The 17,692-nt window shown below is 48.1% G+C and overlaps 2 protein-coding genes across 10 annotated transcripts in view; one reads left to right on the top strand and one right to left on the bottom strand.

The window, feature by feature from the left end:
- The window catches only part of LHFPL7 (LHFPL tetraspan subfamily member 7), a 49,730-nt gene extending 47,262 nt beyond the window's left edge, over positions 1-2,468 (bottom strand). For 7 of the 8 annotated variants that reach the window (XR_011021937.1, XR_011021938.1, XM_068239149.1 and 4 more), the window contains exon 1: positions 2,397-2,462. The gene's annotated coding sequence lies outside the window, so the exon portion shown is untranslated. Of the gene's footprint in view, positions 1-2,396 lie in introns of all 8 variants that reach the window. The other variant, XM_068239118.1, reaches the window with a different exon arrangement.
- The window catches only part of SGSM1 (small G protein signaling modulator 1), a 556,432-nt gene that overhangs the window by 241,841 nt on the left and 296,899 nt on the right, over positions 1-17,692 (top strand). The window lies entirely within an intron of this gene.

The raw sequence follows: 17,692 nt of genomic DNA, 5'->3' as shown, positions 1-17,692 counted from the left end.
GCTGGAGTCCAATCAATGAGATGAGATTGGAGGTGTTGGTTACAGCTACCCTGTCCTATAAAAAACGCTCACTGTGAAGGATTGCGGAAAAGCCGCCGCGTGCTCTGACGGCTAGTTCCGCGTTCAGCCCGGCGGTTTCTGCGCTGCGACATGTGTCTGATGTGGTTTAGCCTTCCTGTGCACATAGGCTGAGGAATACGCCGAGAGGCAGAAGCTTTATGGGAAGCAGAAAGGGGTCAGCTGACTCTACTGGTCAGCTGATCCCAGAACGAACGGCGGTTGGCTGAAGGGGACTGGGCGGCGCTGATCTGCGCTGCACTATATAGCTGCTTGTCCTTCAGTCTCACGTTGTCTGCCGTTGCGAATGCTTATGTGTTGGCACACAGACCACAGTCAGATCCTACAGTGTGTAAGAGCCACTTGGACCTGGGGATTCACACTGAGCTAGATTACTCTTGTGGCTATGTTATGCTTTAGACCAGTTCCAGGGTGTTGTGACTATGGACCTCACACCCAAGACTAGGATACCGTGTCAGTTCTATGTTATGCTTTAGACCAGTTCTAGGGTGTTGTGACTACGGACCTCACGCCCAAGACTAGGATACTGTGTCAGTTCTATGTTATGCTTTAGACCAGTTCCAGGGTGTTGTGACTACGGACCTCACACCCAAGACTAGGATACTGTGTCAGTTCTATGTTATGCTTTAGACCAGTTCCAGGGTGTTGTGACAACGGACCTCACACCCAAGACTAGGATACTGTGTCAGTTCTATGTTATGCTTTAGACCAGTTCCGGGGTGTTGTGACTACGGACCTCACACCCAAGACTAGGATACTGTGTCAGTTCTATGTTATGCTCTAGACTAGTTCCGGGGTGTTGTGATCATGGACCTCACACCCAAGACTAGGGTATTCGGTAGGCTAGTTCCAGGGTGTTGTGATCACGGACCTCACACCCAGAGCTAGGATTGTATTGTATGTGTATTTGCCTTAGCCCGGTTGCAGGGCATAGAGAATACGCCCTCACACCTAGCTAGGGCCAGTCTGTTCATATTAGCAGCAGGGCTTCCTGCAACCCAGCCTGGGTCCCTCTCCTAGGGAGTCCTCAGGTTACAGGAATATTCCCCACAGTCAGGGGAGTATTCCTCAAGTCACTCAGGCCACCAGGGTCCCTGGTGGTCTATACTCAGAGTTGTACTGTTACACCAAACACTCACATTATACTGGTGTCCAGAGGTTAGACAAACCCGGATTATTGGTGATACTGCAGATCATCCATAATCTGGTGTATATCTGCATTGCGGGTGATTCTGCAGATCACCAGTAATCAGATTCTCTCTGCGTGTTGACACCCATCGTTACACACACCAGTTTTGGGTTTGCTTTTCCCAAGAAGCATTGCTTTATGTGAATGATGCCTTGCACAAAAGAGCTCTCAGAAGACCTACGACTAAGAATTATTGACTTGCATGAAGCTGGAAAAGGTTATAAAAGTATCTCCAAAAGCCTTGCAGTTCATCAGTCCATGGTAAGACAAATTGTATATAAATGCAGAAAGTTCAGCACTGCTGTTACTCTGCCCAGGAGTGACTTAGATGAAGATCAGATCATATTTTATGACTAGTTTGTGCACAAATCCATATCATTCCAAAGGGTTCACATACTTTTTCTTGCTACTGTAAATATGAAATTCACTAGTGTTTTGAGCATATTTTCACATAAATTAATATACGTGTGAAAGTGTATGGGAGTACATGTCAAAATTCATTTTTACCAAATGCATTGAAGTCAATGGGTATGAGATCACACATTTTTGCATTGCTGAGTAGATATAAAAAAATATATGGGCATTCATGCAAATATTAATTTTCATCAAATGCATTGAAGTCAGTTGGCAATTTTACATTGATGAATATTTCACGACATTAGGAGGAAATGAAAAATTACGCATTTTAATCACGATTACAAATGAAATTAATTTTGCATTAACAATTTTGCATCGTAATTGTAAATTTCACTGCAAAATTACTACTGTGCAAATTTTATTTTATTTTTTTACTACTATTCAAAAGTTCCTTACTAACAATGCATCAGTTTTCATTCACCATCAATATGCATTTAGCAAATCTAGCAAGTGCTCCAATTCTTGTAATGCTTTATTTACAACATTCAATGTTCCAAAGCCTCAATGGAACCCTTTCTCAGGCACAATAGCAACAAAGCAACCCGCTGTATAGCTGCAGACTAAGGATATTATGAAACAAAATCAAGTCAAATACATATGTTTGTGACACAGCAAAAACAGGTAGGTATCCTGGATTCCTCCAGCCATAAAACAGATCCCAAACCACCGAAGTACAACACACATACACACACATAATCATTGTCTAACTTACTTGAATCCATTAGAATCCTAACTTGTAAAATGACCTCCGTATTCTTCTGTTGTGTGTTCATGCTGTACATACATTGGTCTGAGCAATGGATGCTAGAGACGGAGTTCTTGAGAATGTTATCTTTGTTGACTTTCCTATTTTATGTTTGCTCTTCTGGCACAGATGAAAGAGGTGAATGTCCTTCAAGTGTATACTTTTTTTTTTTGTTCTAGTTGACCAACAGATGAAATATTTTCTCCCTATCTTTTTATGTTATGTTTTCACAAGTTCAGGTTAGTGCTCTAATATGGTGATCATTTTTGTGTTTAAAGTTTAAAGGACATATGGGTATATGTAGGCTGCCATATGTATTTCGTTTTTAAACAATACCAGTTGCCTGGCAGCCCTGATGTCCTATTTGGCTGCAGTAGTGTCTTAATCACACCAGAAACAAGCATGCATCTAATCTTGGCAGACTTGACAATGTCAGAAACACCTGATCTGCTGCATGCTTGTTTAGGGTTGATGACTAAAAGTGTTAGAGGCAGAGGATCAGCTGGCTAGCTAGGCAACTGGTATTGCTTAAAGAGACACTGAAGCGAGACTAAATCTCGCTTCAGGTCTTATATATAGCAGGGGCACGCGGCTTAACGGGGGTCCCTTCACCCCCAACCCACCCCCCGCAAAAGTTGGTCGGAAAATGGTCGCTCATATTCTTCTTCCTGGAGGCAGGGCTAACGACTGCAGCCCTGCCTCCAGTCGCGTCTATCAGACGCGCATCGCCGCCTCTCCCCCGCCCCTCTCAGTGAAGGAAGACTGAGAGGGGCGGGGGAGAGGCGGAGATACGCGTCTGACAGACGCGCATGGGGCAGGGCTGCGGCGGTTAGCCCTGCCCCAACCAGGAAGCGCTCCCCCGCTGCACGGAGGGGGTTTGGGGGGACAGGGACCCCCGTTAAGCCGCGCTATAGCGGCGTTTTAGCAGGGGCACGCATGCCCCTGCTAGCTATGAGGTCTGAAGCGAGATCTATTCTCGCTTCAGACTCTCTTTAAAAGGAAATAAATATGGCAACCTCCATACGCCTTTCACTTCAATTGTCCATTAAACTTTGTGTAACCTAAGGAAAAGTTGCACTGTATACAATTATTGTTTATTTTTATAGCGAAATCATCATCTCCTCATGGCGGATTCTCAGTATCTCCTGTATGATCCTTCCACACAGAGTCAGATACGTTGCAGTAACATTGCAACTCAACATAGCCCAAAAAATTACCGCTGTGGTGAGACCATACAGTGAGGCATACAGTACAATTAAAGTATGCCTTATTCAAGCACTTTATTGTCATTGTGTAACACAAAATGACTTGCCAGTGTTAATGCTCATGTTACTCAGTTAACTCACAGCATGCTATCCCTTACTGCATCAGAACCCACCGCACCACGCTCAATGTGAAATACCTCGTAGGAATGTTGTCTGTTGAGTGACTCAGTATGGAAGGGCCCTTATTATTTACAAAAGCAATCTCTGGACAGGATTTATGCAAAGATGTCAGCCAGTCTGCTTACTCATTTACACACAATTTTGACAGTTTTAACATCTGCCAATCAGTAAGTGCATTTGAGAATAAAGAAAACCCTGAGAATTCCCCATGAGGAGATGGACTAGTCCAACCTTTGTCGGATCTGTCAGACGTTTACTGATTACTGCGAGTGACAGCAACGAAGGAAATAAGTAGTTTATGGTGCATTTTAATCTGGGAGAAAAGTATGTCTTGTAAGTATAAGTACACATGTATTTTATATTTTAGAATTATATTTATATTATATATATATATTAGAATAATATATTATATTTTTAGAATTTTACGCAATAGAGGTCCTTTAAATAGCTTCTGAATCCAGGTTGTAAAAAAAGGCATCTTAATTTTGCAATTCGCGAACAGCAGAGGAGCATAAGTGGAAGAGCGGAGTCTTGAAAGATGGGACAGTAGCAACAGAAGAGAGGAGTTGCGCGACAAGTGAGCAGCAGAAAGTGGGATCTTGGGCAGGCTGTAGCTGCAGAAAAGGGGAGTTATGAGACAATGGAGCAGAAAAGGAGGTCAACTTTGGTAGACTAGGGCAGCAGAAAAGGACAAAAAAGACAAGTGAGCAACAGAGGTGAAGGTGATTGACCAGTGAGCAGCAGAACAGTTTGACCAGTGAGCAGCAGAATAGGGCAGCTGAGAGGCATATGAACAGCTTGGCATGAAGTTGGCGAGGACATCCAAAGCATACTGGGAAAGCTCCCTTCAGGTGTCCTGTCTGGAAGCCCAGTACTCCATGGGGTTCTCGGTGCTCATGCAGTCATATGCACAGGGACCCCATGTAGTCAGCCACCATGCATGTCAGCCCCTGCAGTTGACTGGAGGATTCTGCCAACTCCTATGACGAGTCTGGCAGGCCCTGGTGCTGCTGCAGGTCAGACAGAAAGACGGTGGCAATGGGCGAGTGGTGGAAATGGGCCACAAGAACAGTGGAGGGAAAAGTGAAGGGTTAGCTGTGTTTCCTGCTGGCTGCTGCTGGACGCGAAGGAGAATTGGATGGTTCAGCAAAAGGTGGCACGGTGGAGCTACTGCTCTGACCAGCCTGCTGCGGCCTGTACCTCTCAAACTCCCTCCAGTTGTGGTTCTTCAAGTGGAAATGGAAGCCTCCAGTTCCCAGCTGAAAAGGCACTTTCCCTCTCTGCACATTGTAGTGGCATAGCTTGCAGATGGCAATGCAAACATCATAAGCAGACTGGTCAAAATACTGCCACATGAGTAGTGGTGCTCAAATACCCCTTTTCAAAATTCGAGTTTGGTCGAATTCGAATAGTAAATTATTCGAGGTCAGTCGAATATTCGAGTCGAATAAATTTTACTATTCGATTCGACCTCGGACTTCGAGCTCACTATTCGAGTCGGTATTCGAGCTCATTATTCGAGCTGACTATTCGAATTGGCCTTAAATAGCTTCCTACACTTGTTTTGAGGGTGAATGATGCAAGAAACATCTTTTTTTCCAAGTAACAACAGCAAGTGATTATGTGGGGATGTTCCTTTAAAAAAAAAAAGGTGAAAAGAGAAGTTGTGTCCAGAATTTTGTTCAGTACTGTATATACTTCTTCTTCTTCTTCTTCTTCTTCTTCTTTATCTTCTATATCTTCTTCTTCTTCTTCTATATCTTCTTCTTCTATATCTTCTTCTTCTATATCTTCTTCTATATCTTCTTCTTCTTCTTTTATATTGTCTTCTTCTTCTTCTTCTTCATCTTCTTCATCTTCTTCATCATCATCATCTTCTTCTTCTTCATCTTCTTTTTCTTCATCTTCTTCATCTTCTTCATCTTCTTCATCTTCTTCTTCATCTTCTTCATCTTCTTCTTCATCTTCTTCTTCATCTTCTTCATCTTCTTCTTCTTCATCTTCTTCTTCTTCTCCTTCTTCATCTTCTTCTTCTTCATCTTCTTCTTCTTCATCTTCTTCATCTTCTTCTTCATCTTCTTCATCTTCTTCTTCATCTTCTTTATCTTCTTCATCTTCTTCTTCATCTTCTTCATCTTCTTCATCTTCTTCTTCTTCATCTTCATCTTCTTCTTCTTCTCCTTCTTCTTCTTCTTCTTCTTCATCTTCTTCTTCATCTTCTTCTTCTTCATCTTCTTCATCTTCTTCTATATCGTCTTCTTCTTCACTTATTTCTCTTTTCAATTTTTTTTTTAAAGAAATGCAGCTATTTTTGAGCGTAACAAATAGCTGGTGGCGCACGCATGTTGGAAGCGCCATTGTATGTGCTCCCTGGCAGTGGAAACACACAGACAGCAGGAGGTAAATTCAGCAGCAGGAGGAGGAGGATGAGTGTGTGGCAGCAGGCAGTCAATGAGGCAGACAGCGTGACATAATAGCCCTGGTACCTAGCGGTGATACCAGGGCTGTAAATAAACACAGCAGGCAGGAGGTCCCAGACAGCGGTCGTGCAGCCCACATTGTGTCCAATACACAACTGGGACAACACAGTTTTCAACCCGGGCACCTCAGAAAAATTAAACCTTTTTTTTTGTAATGGTTTTGTAGTTTTGGTTTTAGAACCAATTACACAGATATAGCTATTTTTTGACGTAATAGCTGGTGGCAGAGTGGCAGCAGAAGGTAAATCTGTGTACCCTGGCGTTGGGAAACACAGACAGACAGCAGCAGCAGGAGGAATGGAGGAGTAATTATGTGAGCAGCTATTGTTTGACGTAATAGCTGGTGGCAGAGTGGCAGCAGAAGCTAATTCTGTGTACCCTGGCAGTGGGAAACACAGACAGACAGCAGCATCAGCAGGAGGAATGGAGGAGTAGTGTGAGTGTGGCAGCAGGTAGGCAGCGTGACATAATAGCCCTGGTGCCTAGCGGTGATACCAGGCCGTAAATAAACACAACAGGAGGTCCCAGACAGCGGTCGTGCAGCCCACATCGTGTCCAATACACAACTGGGACAACACAGTTTTCAACCCGGGCACCTCAGAAAAATTAAACCTTTTTTTTTGTAATGGTTTTGTAGTTTTGGTTTTACAACCAATTACCGGTACACAGATATAGCTATTTTTTGACGTAATAGCTGGTGGCAGAGTGGCAGCAGAAGGTAAATCTGTGTACCCTGGCGTTGGGAAACACAGACAGACAGCAGCAGCAGCAGGAGGAATGGAGGAGTAATTATGTGTGCAGCTATTGTTTGACGTAATAGCTGGTGGCAGACTGGCAGCAGAAGGTAATTCTGTGTACCCTGGCAGTGGGAAACACAGACAGACAGCAGCAGCAGGAGGAATGGAGGAGTAGTGTGAGTGTGGCAGCAGGCAGGCAGCGTGACATAATAGCCCTGGTACCTAGCGGTGATACCAGGCCATAAATGAACACAACAGGAGGTCCCAGACAGCGGTCGTGCAGCCCACATCGTGTCCAATACACAACTGGGACAACACAGTTTTCAACCCGGGCACCTCAGAAAAATTAAACCTTTTTTTTTGTAATGGTTTTGTAGTTTTGGTTTTACAACCAATTACACAGATATAGCTATTTTTTGACGTAATAGCTGGTGGCAGAGTGGCAGCAGAAGGTAAATCTGTGTACCCTGGCAGTGGGAAACACAGACAGACAGCAGAAGGGCAGTACACAGCAGCCCACTGTAGGTGTAAAATGTGTGGCTGCAGGCGACGTAATAGTCAAAGTGAACCAGGCTGGCTTAGTGAGCAGGAGCCAGGAGGTGGTAAAGGGTGGTAAGGCACATTAACGATGGTTCTTAGCCAGTTCATGTCCCCCTCTCGCCGACAACAGGGGCCAGGAACTCGCCTTCCACCCACGCCTGGTTCATCTTGAGAAACGTCAGTCTGTCCACAGACTTGTGAGACAGACGTGAGCGTTTCTCGGTGACCACACCACCAGCTGCACTGAAGCAGCGCTCGGACAGCACGCTGGAAGGGGGGCAGGACAGCACTTCCAGGGCGTACTGCGCCAGCTCGCTCCAGATCCCAAAGGCGCTTGACCCAATACTCCATGGGATCAACAGGGGCATCGCTGTCAAGCCCGCTGTAGGACCCCATGTAGTCAGCCACCATGCGGGTCAGGCGCTGGCTGTGACCGGTGGAGGATGCTGCTGCATGCACCTCCTCTCTAGTCACTGCTGCCGGAGCCTCCCTCTACAGTCCTGTAGAGCTCGTGGCTGAGAGACAGCAGGTCTGTGGAGCGCTTGCTGCTGGATGCAGGCACCTGCTGCTGCCTCTGTGCTGGCTGCTGGACAGTGGGGGTGGAAGGCTGGGGGAAGGCTTCCTCCAAGCGCTCAACAAGGGCCTGCTGCAAGCTCCTTATTTGTTGCGCTGGGTCTCCTCCTGCAGGCGGCAGGAACTGGCTCAACTTCCCCTTGAGGCGTGGGTCCAACATCATGCTGATCCAGATGTCCTCCCTCTGCTTCATCTGGATCACCCTGGGGTCCCTGCACAGGGACGTCAGCATGTGCGCTGCCATTGGGAAGAGGCGGGCCACGTCTGCTGGCACATCGACGGCAGTGCTGCTGTCCTCATCCTCCTCCTCTGCCTCGTCAGCCTCATCCTCTCTCCACCCCCGCACCAACTCAGCTGCACTGTGCTGCTCCCCCTCATCAGCAGCAAGGTCAGGGACCTCCACCAAGTCCTCCTCCTCCTCCCCCTCAGAGGTGGACTGTGCAGCTGCTTGCCGCTCCTGCTGGTCCAAGGCTGCCGCTCCCTGTTCCAGCAAAGCATCGAGGGCCCTGTTCAGCAGACAAACCAGGGGCACCCACTCGCACACCATAGCATGGTCCCTGCTCACCATGTTAGTGGCCTGCAGAAAGGGAGCCAGCACTAAGCACACCTGCTGCATGTGCCTCCAGTCATCATCGGGGACGATGGACGGGATGTTGCTGGTCTTGTCCCTTCTCTGAGCGGCGGAAACAGTGGCCAGGGCAAGGTACTGTTTGACAGCGCGCTTCTGTTCAACCAGACGCTCCAACATCGCCAGGGTGGAGTTCCAGCGAGTCGGAACGTCAAGGATCAGCCGATGGCGTGGCAGATCCAGCTCCTTTTGCACATCTTCCAGGCTCGCACAGGCTGCAGCCGAGCGCCGGAAGTGACGCACAACGTTCCTTGCCGTTTCCAGCAGTTCACCCATCCCCTGGTAGGTGCGCAAGAACTTCTGCACCACCAGGTTCAGCACGTGGGCAAGACAGGGGATGTGGGTCAGGTTTCCCCTGTCTATTGCGGCAACCAGATTGGCCCCATTGTCGGCCACCACCTCTCCGACTCTGAGGCCTCTGGGGGTCAGCCAAATCCTCTCCTGCTCCTGGAGTTTGGCCAACACATGGGTTGCCGTCAGCTTGGTCTTCTCAAGGCTGACCAAGTGCAGCAGCGCTTGGCAGTGGCGGGCCTTCACGCTGCTGCTGAGGCGGGGGGTTTGGCCAGGTGTCCTGGAGGATGGCAGAGGATCGGAGGAACCTGCTGCAGTTCCCCTGACCCTGCGGGGTGGCACCACCCGCTGTGTTGCTGCTGCTGCTGTGCCCGCTGCTGTTCTCCCATCCTCACCGCCTTCCACCAAGCTGACCCAGTGGACAGTGAAGGACAGGTAGCGGCCTGTCCCGAAGCGGCTGCTCCAGGAGTCCATGGTGACGTGGACCCTTTCACCAACCGCGTGCTCCAGCCCTCGCTCCACATTGGCCATCACAAAGCGGTGCAGTGCAGGAATGGCCTTGCGGGCAAAGAAGTGTCTGCTGGGGAGCTGCCAGTCTGGGGCTGCGCAAGCAAGCAGCGCACGAATGTCGCTCCCCTCCTGCACGAGCGTGTACGGCAGGAGTTGGGAGCACATGGCCCGTGCCAGCAAGCCGTTCAGCTGCCGCACGCGACGGCTGCTGGGAGGCAGAGCCCTAACCACCCCCTGGAAGGACTCGCTCAAAAGGCTCTGGCGTGGCCTTTTGCTGGCACGGGAATCAGCAGACACAGCGGAGGAGGCCACTGAGGACTGGCTGCCAGAACAGGCCTCAGTGTTGGCGGCAGGAGTTGCAGAGGGGGGAGAAGCAGTGCGTTTCGGCACTCCTGCTGGTGCTGCTGGAGGAGCAGGAGGGCGGGTGGCTGCTGTTGCTGCTGCTGCTGCAGCTGAAGGCTGTGCAGTGATGGGTGTGGTGCCACTGCCAGCACCAGATGCCTTCAGCCTCTGGAACTCCTCATGCTGGTGGAAATGTTTCGCAGCAAGGTGGTTGATGAGCGAGCTGGTGCTGAACTTTAAGGGGTCTGCACCTCTGCTCAACTTCCGCTGACAGTGGTTGCAAGTGGCGTACTTGCTGTACACAGTGGGCATGGTGAAAAATCGCCAGATTGGTGACAGAAACATCCCCCTACGGCATGGAAGCGCTGCTGCCGCCTGTCTCCCTGTGGTGGTTGGGGGGGGGGCTTGGGTGCGACTGGTGGTGGTACTGGCAGATGCTGCTGCTGCTGCTGCTGAGCCTGAGACACCAGCAGGCTGTGGGACCTGCCTACTGCTGCCAATGCTTGCAATGATGCGCCTCCTTGCAAGGCCCACAAGCGCATCCTCCTCCTCCTCCTCAGAGCTGCTGAGGACGACATCCCCTGGAGGTGGTGGCACCCAGTCTCTGTCTGTCACCGGGTCATCATCATCCTCCCCCTCCTGAAACATGTCCTGCTGGGATGATGACCCCCAAACTCCTCTCCTGATGCATGGATGGGCTGCTTGACTGTCGCCACAGTCTTGCTGTCCAATCCCTCATCCCCCAAAGTGCCCATCAGCATCTCCTCCTCCAAATCGTCAACAACAGCAGACAATACCCTGATGGTGCCTGGGGTAAAAATACTGCTGAGTGACAGGTCGCCAACTTGTGACGGTGAACTGGCCTCCTCCCCAGACCCTGCTGGGCGGCTGCTGCGAACAGGGGTGGTGGTGGTGGTGGTGAGGGTGGAGGCCTCGGATGCTGAGCTGATGGCGGGCTGCTCATCCTCCGTCATGAGTTGCACCACAGTGTCTGCATGCTTTTCCTCAATGGGACGTTTCCGACCCGGCTGGAGGAAAATCGGAGCAGGTGCTACACGCTGCTGCTGCTGTGTCTCTGCAGCGTGAGTTGCAGATGCTCCTGCTGGGCGGCGCCCAAGGCGTCCACGGCCAGTGGCTATGGGAGGAATGTTAGCCACTGACGCTGCTGCTGCTGCTGCGGAACTGTGCATGGTGGCGCGGCCGCGGCCTGCCACAATGCTGCTCCCTCTCCTCCTGATTCCCTTGCTGCCCTTCCCCTTGCCCAAACCGCGCTGGCTGCCACTTCCAGACATCTTCGATGTTTTGGGCGTAAAGACAAAAGTTTTTTAAAAGGGCGGGTTAAAAGTGGGGTACTTTAATGGAGTGGGTTGGTGGGTGAGGTGACTGAGTGAGTGTCCCTAGTACAGTAAGTAAGTAGTAACAGTCAGGAAGTACAACTAGAAGTTACAATAATCAGTAGTAATCACAAGTAAATTTAGTGTGTGTACACTACAGACAGTGAGTGCACGCACGCGCAAACACGCGCAGGAGCTAGCCTATGAACAGTGACTGAGTGAGTGTCCCTACTACAGTAAGTAAGTAGTAAGAGTCAGGAAGTACAACTAGAAATTACAATAATCAATCAGTAATCAGAAGGAAATAGAGTGTGTGTAGTGTGTACACACTACACAGACAGTGAGTGCACACACACACGCAGGAGCTAGCCTATGAACAGTGACTGAGTGTCCTAGACTCCTATAGTACAGTAAGAGTAAGTAGTAACAGTAAGTACAACTAATTACAATAATCAATCAGTAATCAGAAGGAAATAGAGTGTGTGTGTACAGTACACAGACAGTGAGTGCACACACGCAGGAGCTAGTAGCCTATGAACAGTGACTGAGTGTCCTAGACTCCTATAGTACAGTAAGAGTAAGTAGTAACAGTAAGTACAACTAATTACAATAATCAATCAGTAATCAGAAGGAAATAGAGTGTGTGTGTACACTACAGTACACAGACAGTGAGTGAGTGCACACACGCAGGAGCTAGTAGCCTATGAACAGTGACTGAGTGTCCTAGACTCCTATAGTACAGTAAGAGTAAGTAGTAACAGTAAGTACAACTAATTACAATAATCAATCAGTAATCAGAAGGAAATAGAGTGTGTGTGTACACTACAGTACACAGACAGTGAGTGAGTGCACACACGCAGGAGCTAGTAGCCTATGAACAGTGACTGAGTGTCCTAGACTCCTAGTACAGTAAGAGTAAGTAGTAACAGTAAGTACAACTAATTACAATAATCAATCAGTAATCAGAAGGAAATAGAGTGTGTGTGTACAAGACAGTGAGTGCACACACGCAGGAGCTAGTAGCCTTAGCCTTAGCCTATGAACAGTGACAGTGAGTGTCCTAGTACAGTATAACTACAATACTAAATACAGAATCAATCAGTAGTAAAGGACAGCAGAAATACTGGTATAGATGAGAGAAATATACTAACAGAGGACAGGAGAGAACAGCTGCCCACACAGGCAGGCCCTGAGGCCTAAAGCTGTAAGCTTGCCTGCAGCAGCTGTCTCTGTCTATGTAACACAAAAGCTACTAACTAAAATACAATGTCTATCTAACTAACAACAATATAGGTGTGTATAGGAGGTGTATGTGAGCAAAAACGCTAGGTAAATGACCACAATAGAGCTCTTGCTAAGCCAAAGCACAAAGGAGCAACTCTCTCTCTATGCAAGTCTCAGGCAAGGACGGAGAAACCTAACATGGCGGCCACTATTTATAGGGTAGGGGCTGGCCAGGGTCTCCCTCTGTGATTGGCTGCCGTCAGAGGGCCTGGGAGCCCTCTGATTGGCTCTAAGGACATCAATCTGGGCTATGACGCTATTCGAGCTCGGTACCCGAGCTCGAATAGCGCCGTTTGCTCGAATAGCTCGAATAGTGAATGGGCTATTCGCGTTTACTCGAATAGCCCATTCGAATAGCTGCAGCTATTCGGAGCTCGAATACCGAGCTCGAATAGCTGAAAAAGAGCTTGAATATTCGAGCTACTCGAATATTCGAGCTCTGCTGAGCACCACTGCACATGAGTGCAGTAAACAACCCCTTACGGCTTGAAGGGGGTGCAGCAGTCACTGGGATTCGTGAATGGGTTCTTTCAGCAGCAGACTGTGGCTGCAGGCTTCCGCTTTTAAGTCCACTGGAGGACCCGTCCCTGAACTCCATGATGCGCTGTCCCATCCTCTTCCTTCTTTGTTCCTCTGTCTCATCTGAGCGGACATCAGAGACATTTGGAACAGTGTCAGCACCCTCATTGCCCACTTCCTCCTCTGACCCCAGGACCTCTACTACTGCAACATCACAATCTGCTGCAGATTGTGACAAACTGCCCGCCACCTGCCCCTCCCCTTCCTCACATGGGTCCTGTGACAAACCTGCAATGGGTGAGATGCTGCTGCTGTCATCATTACCACCACCACCTTCTCCTACAGGTCACAGGCCTGACAAAGATGAATTTGCAGGGAGCACCTCCTCCTCCTGCAAATCCATACCCCTGCAGTTCCTGCCAATCCGGCCCCAGGAATACCTCTGCAGCGTTACCCACAACAAACTACCTGAGGCTGGGCTGAGAACCAATAGGGTTTCCTCTAGGGAGTAGGTATTGGTAGATATTACTTGTGGTCTTTTGCTGCTGATAGGAGCAGGATTCATGGCGGAGTACTGTGTGGAACTGTACTGCTGCTGCGACTTTAGCTCCTTAACAGCCTTGACATGGCTCTCCTCAATGAGGAGACGATTCTGGGTGGCAAAAAAGGCCAAAATGCCTTGTGCCTCGCCTCTCCTTTCAGCTCCCTTGGTAGCCTTGATGGAGAAGTGTGTTTATCAGCTCCATGACAATTTTCCCACTGGTATGGATATATTGTGGGCACCCAGCTGGCTTTATATATTGTGGATTTATATATATATCTTTGGCTTCATATATTGTGAAGGCCAGTATTGTAATAAAGGTAGTAAAGAAATAAAGTATTAGAGACACAGGATCAGGAGGAATGACAGGCAACTGGAATTGTGTTTAATAGTAAATTAATATGGCAGCCTCTAAATCCCTCTCACCCCGGGTTCCCTTTAAATAGCAGGTGCTGCTTCCATTGTGTTTTTGCAGAAATTTGATCAACAGAAGAGGTATGCTTTGGTAGGCTTTATGTAGAAAACAGTATAAATTAATGACATTAACTAGTTACCGCACAGAGTGCAGTGTATCTACACCCTGCAGGGCTTTATCCCAAGTCCTAGGGAAGTAGATATTCATCTACTGCCGCTGTGCATGCTACTGCGATTGCACCCGCTCACTCCCGCATTCTCGTTGGTGCCCGGTAGTGCACAGATCAATGAATGGGAACACGTGCCTGTGATCACTGAAACCCACATCAATGAGATGTTGTGTGCATTGACAAAAGTGAAACTAAGGCATACACGCATTACTTCTTGTAGCATAAAAAAAATTATAGAAAAAAATAAAAAATAAATAAAAATAAATAATAAAAATAAAAAACACAGTAAAAAATACACAGATCAAAATAAAGTGAAGGGGATATCTAGAGGCCAAGTGGTAAAATTACACCTACTTATGCACCCCATTAAATAACATTACATAAAATACTACATTAATTAACCCCTTACCTTGCCTCCCATAGTTACCTAAAAAAAAAGTGACATTTAAAAAAAAAAAATACATAAATAGTTAACTTAGGGACTCAACTTTTTGAAATTGTATGTCATGTGGGTATATATATTACTGTTATTTGTGCAAAAAAGGGCTTGTAATTGGTGACAGACGCAAAACTGAAAAAAATAAACCTTTATTTCAAATAAAATATTGCCGACCTACATTGTGATAGGTAATAATTTAAATGGTGTAATAGCCGGGACAAATGGGCAAATAAATATGTGGGTTATATTTACGGTAGTATGTATTATTTTAAAACTATAATAGCTGAAAACTGAGAAATGATTTTTTTCCCAAAAATTTTTCATTATTACCTTAAAAATGCATTTAGAATAAAATAGTTCTTAGGAAAATTTACCAACCAAAGAAAGGCTAATTGGGGGTGATAAATAACAAACGAGATATAGATTACATTGTTGTGATTAGTAGTGATAAAGTTATTGGCGAATGAAAGGGAGGAGCACTGAAATCGGAAAATTGATCTGGCCCTTAAGGGTTATAAAAACACTCAGTGGTCAACTAATTAACCACTTGCCGACCGCACGCTTATACCGTGCGTCGGCAAAGTGGCAGCTGCAGGACCAGCGACGCAGTACTGCGTCGCCAGCTGCAGGCTAATTAATCAGGAAGCAGCCGCTCGCGCGAGCGACTGCTTCCTGTCAATTCACGGCGGGGGCCCCGTGAATAGCCTGCGGGCCGCCGACGGCGGCTCGCAGGCTAAATGTAAACACAAGCGGAAATAATCCGCTTTGTTTACATTTGTACGGCGCTGCTGCGCAGCAGCGCCGTAAGGCAGATCGGCGATCCCCGGCCAATCAGCGGCCGGGGATCGCCTCCATGTGACAGGGGACGTCCTGTCACTGGCTGCACAGGACGGATAGCGTCCTGTGCAGCCTCGATCGCCGGGGGGGCAGCAGGTAGGAGAGGGAGGGGGGAATTTCGCCGCGGAGGGGGGCTTTGAGGTGCCCCCCCCGCATCACCCAGCAGGCAGAAGAGATCAGACCCCCCCAGCACATCATCCCCATAGGGGGGAAAAAGGGGGGGCAATCTGATCTCTCTGCCTGCTACCTGATCTGTGCTGGGGGCTGCAGAGCCCACCCAGCACAGATCAGTAAAAACAGCGCTGGTCCTTAAGGGGGGGTAAAGGGTGGGTCATCAAGTGGTTAAACGAGGTAGATTTATTTTTTGCCGGTCCAAAAATGATCAAGTATGCAGTCTATATAACAAAATACAGTATAGGCATTTGAGATTATGTCTCTAAATGGGTAGATTATATAATTCTGCCAACATAAAACTTGCTTTGTTTCATGCTATTTTTCTAGCATTTCTAACAGATTTGGCAAGGCAGTGACTTATAACTGCTATCTAGAGATGGCCAACGAGCTGCAAATTATCGGAGTTGATGCAGGATTATGCACATTTTGTGTAAGGGCTAGCGGGCCCGCTGCCAGTATGCATGTGGCAGCGGGCTCCGCTTCCCAGTCTCTCATCTCTGGGGTGCCGCCGAGCGGGGCAGTGCGGATGGCGGAGTCCGCATGCTCGGCGGACTCCGGCGCGCAGTTGCTTCCTGTGGGGTCTCCTTCGCCGGCCCTCAGTCTTCGCATGACGCGGGAGTCAGCTGACCAGGCCGGTCAGCTGACTCCGGCTGCTCTGGTGATTGGCTGGGGCTCTGGGACGGCGCTGGGCGGCTCTTTGGCTACATATAGGACTTGCTTGTCAGTAGCAAGTTGTCTGCTGTCGTGAATACATCCGTGTTAGCGCTCAGACCTTAGTTCAGTTCCCTGGTGTTGATGCTAAGGATTTCACACCTTAGTTTAGGATTGTATTTGATATTGTACCTGTGTTTTGACTCTGGCTATCCCAGACTATTCTCTGTGCTAATCGCTATTGTACCTCTGCCTATCTGATTCTTGTTGCCGATCCTGCCTGTTTACCGACTCTGCTCTTGCCTTCCGTTCCTGTACTGCTGCCGCCTTCTCTGTTGCCGAACCTTTGCTTGTCTGACCTTCCTCCCTTCAGTGGAACGTCTCCCACTGGAGTGTTATCTCTGAGGCTTGCCTCTCCGAGACGCCTGCCCTAGCAGACGATTACTGCTAGTGGCTGAGATTCCTCGTTTTTGCCTGGTTTGAGGATCTCACGCTCGGGGTTCCCATTCAGAGGTAACCACACCTCTGAGGAATCGCCGGGTGGTGGATATTCTACGGTCTTGTGTATTATTTACTGCATTTATTGTCTTTACTGTTTAGGTGTCCAGAGGTTAGTCACACTTGTATTATTGGTGATTCTGCAGATCATCAATAATCAGGTTACATATGTATTCTTGGTGATACTGCAGATCACCAATAATCAGATTCTCTCTGTTCGCTGACACCGATCCTGACAGAACAGCAGACCACATTATGGATGCATTACGCAGTCAGGTTGAGGCATTGACCACCTAGGTAAATTACCTCATCGAGGTGGTTAATACGCAACAGACCCAGATCAATCAACTGACTGGGTCTGTGCAGGTCCTTCAAACGACTGTTACCACAATGCAATCTCCTTCGGTCACAGATCTTCGTATGTCAGTATCTGAGAAGTTTTCTGGGCATAGGTCTGACTTCCAGAATTTCCGCAATCGAGTATTGTCCTATTTTGAATTAAGGCCAAATTTATCAGGTTCTGAGCCTCAAAGGGTGACGTTTATAAAGACCTTATTAACGGCGGAGTCACAAACCTGGGCATACGGTCTACTGCCGGAAGATGCGGCATTAACCTCAGTCCCGGAATTTTTTAAAGCAATGGCTTTAAAAAATTCGGACGCTTCCATCACTGCTGAGAGGAAGTTTAAAACTCTTAAACAGGGTCGGGATTCTGTTGAAGTCTATGCGGCAGAATTTTGAAAATGGGCTGTGTCGGCTAGGTGGGGGTCATATGCGTTGTTGGACCGCTTCCTTTCAGGTCTGTCAGACGTGGTCTCCGAGCTAATATTGGGTCATCCTGAGCCTAAATCTATTGATGACGCTATTTTGTTGGCCGTCCGAGTGGACCGCCGGTTACACTATCAGCGTCAGTCAA

This window comes from Hyperolius riggenbachi, chromosome 1 (genome assembly GCF_040937935.1).
Source record: "Hyperolius riggenbachi isolate aHypRig1 chromosome 1, aHypRig1.pri, whole genome shotgun sequence".
In the NCBI taxonomy this organism is placed as follows: domain Eukaryota; kingdom Metazoa; phylum Chordata; class Amphibia; order Anura; family Hyperoliidae; genus Hyperolius; species Hyperolius riggenbachi.
This window is presented reverse-complemented; position numbering and strand designations above follow the sequence as displayed.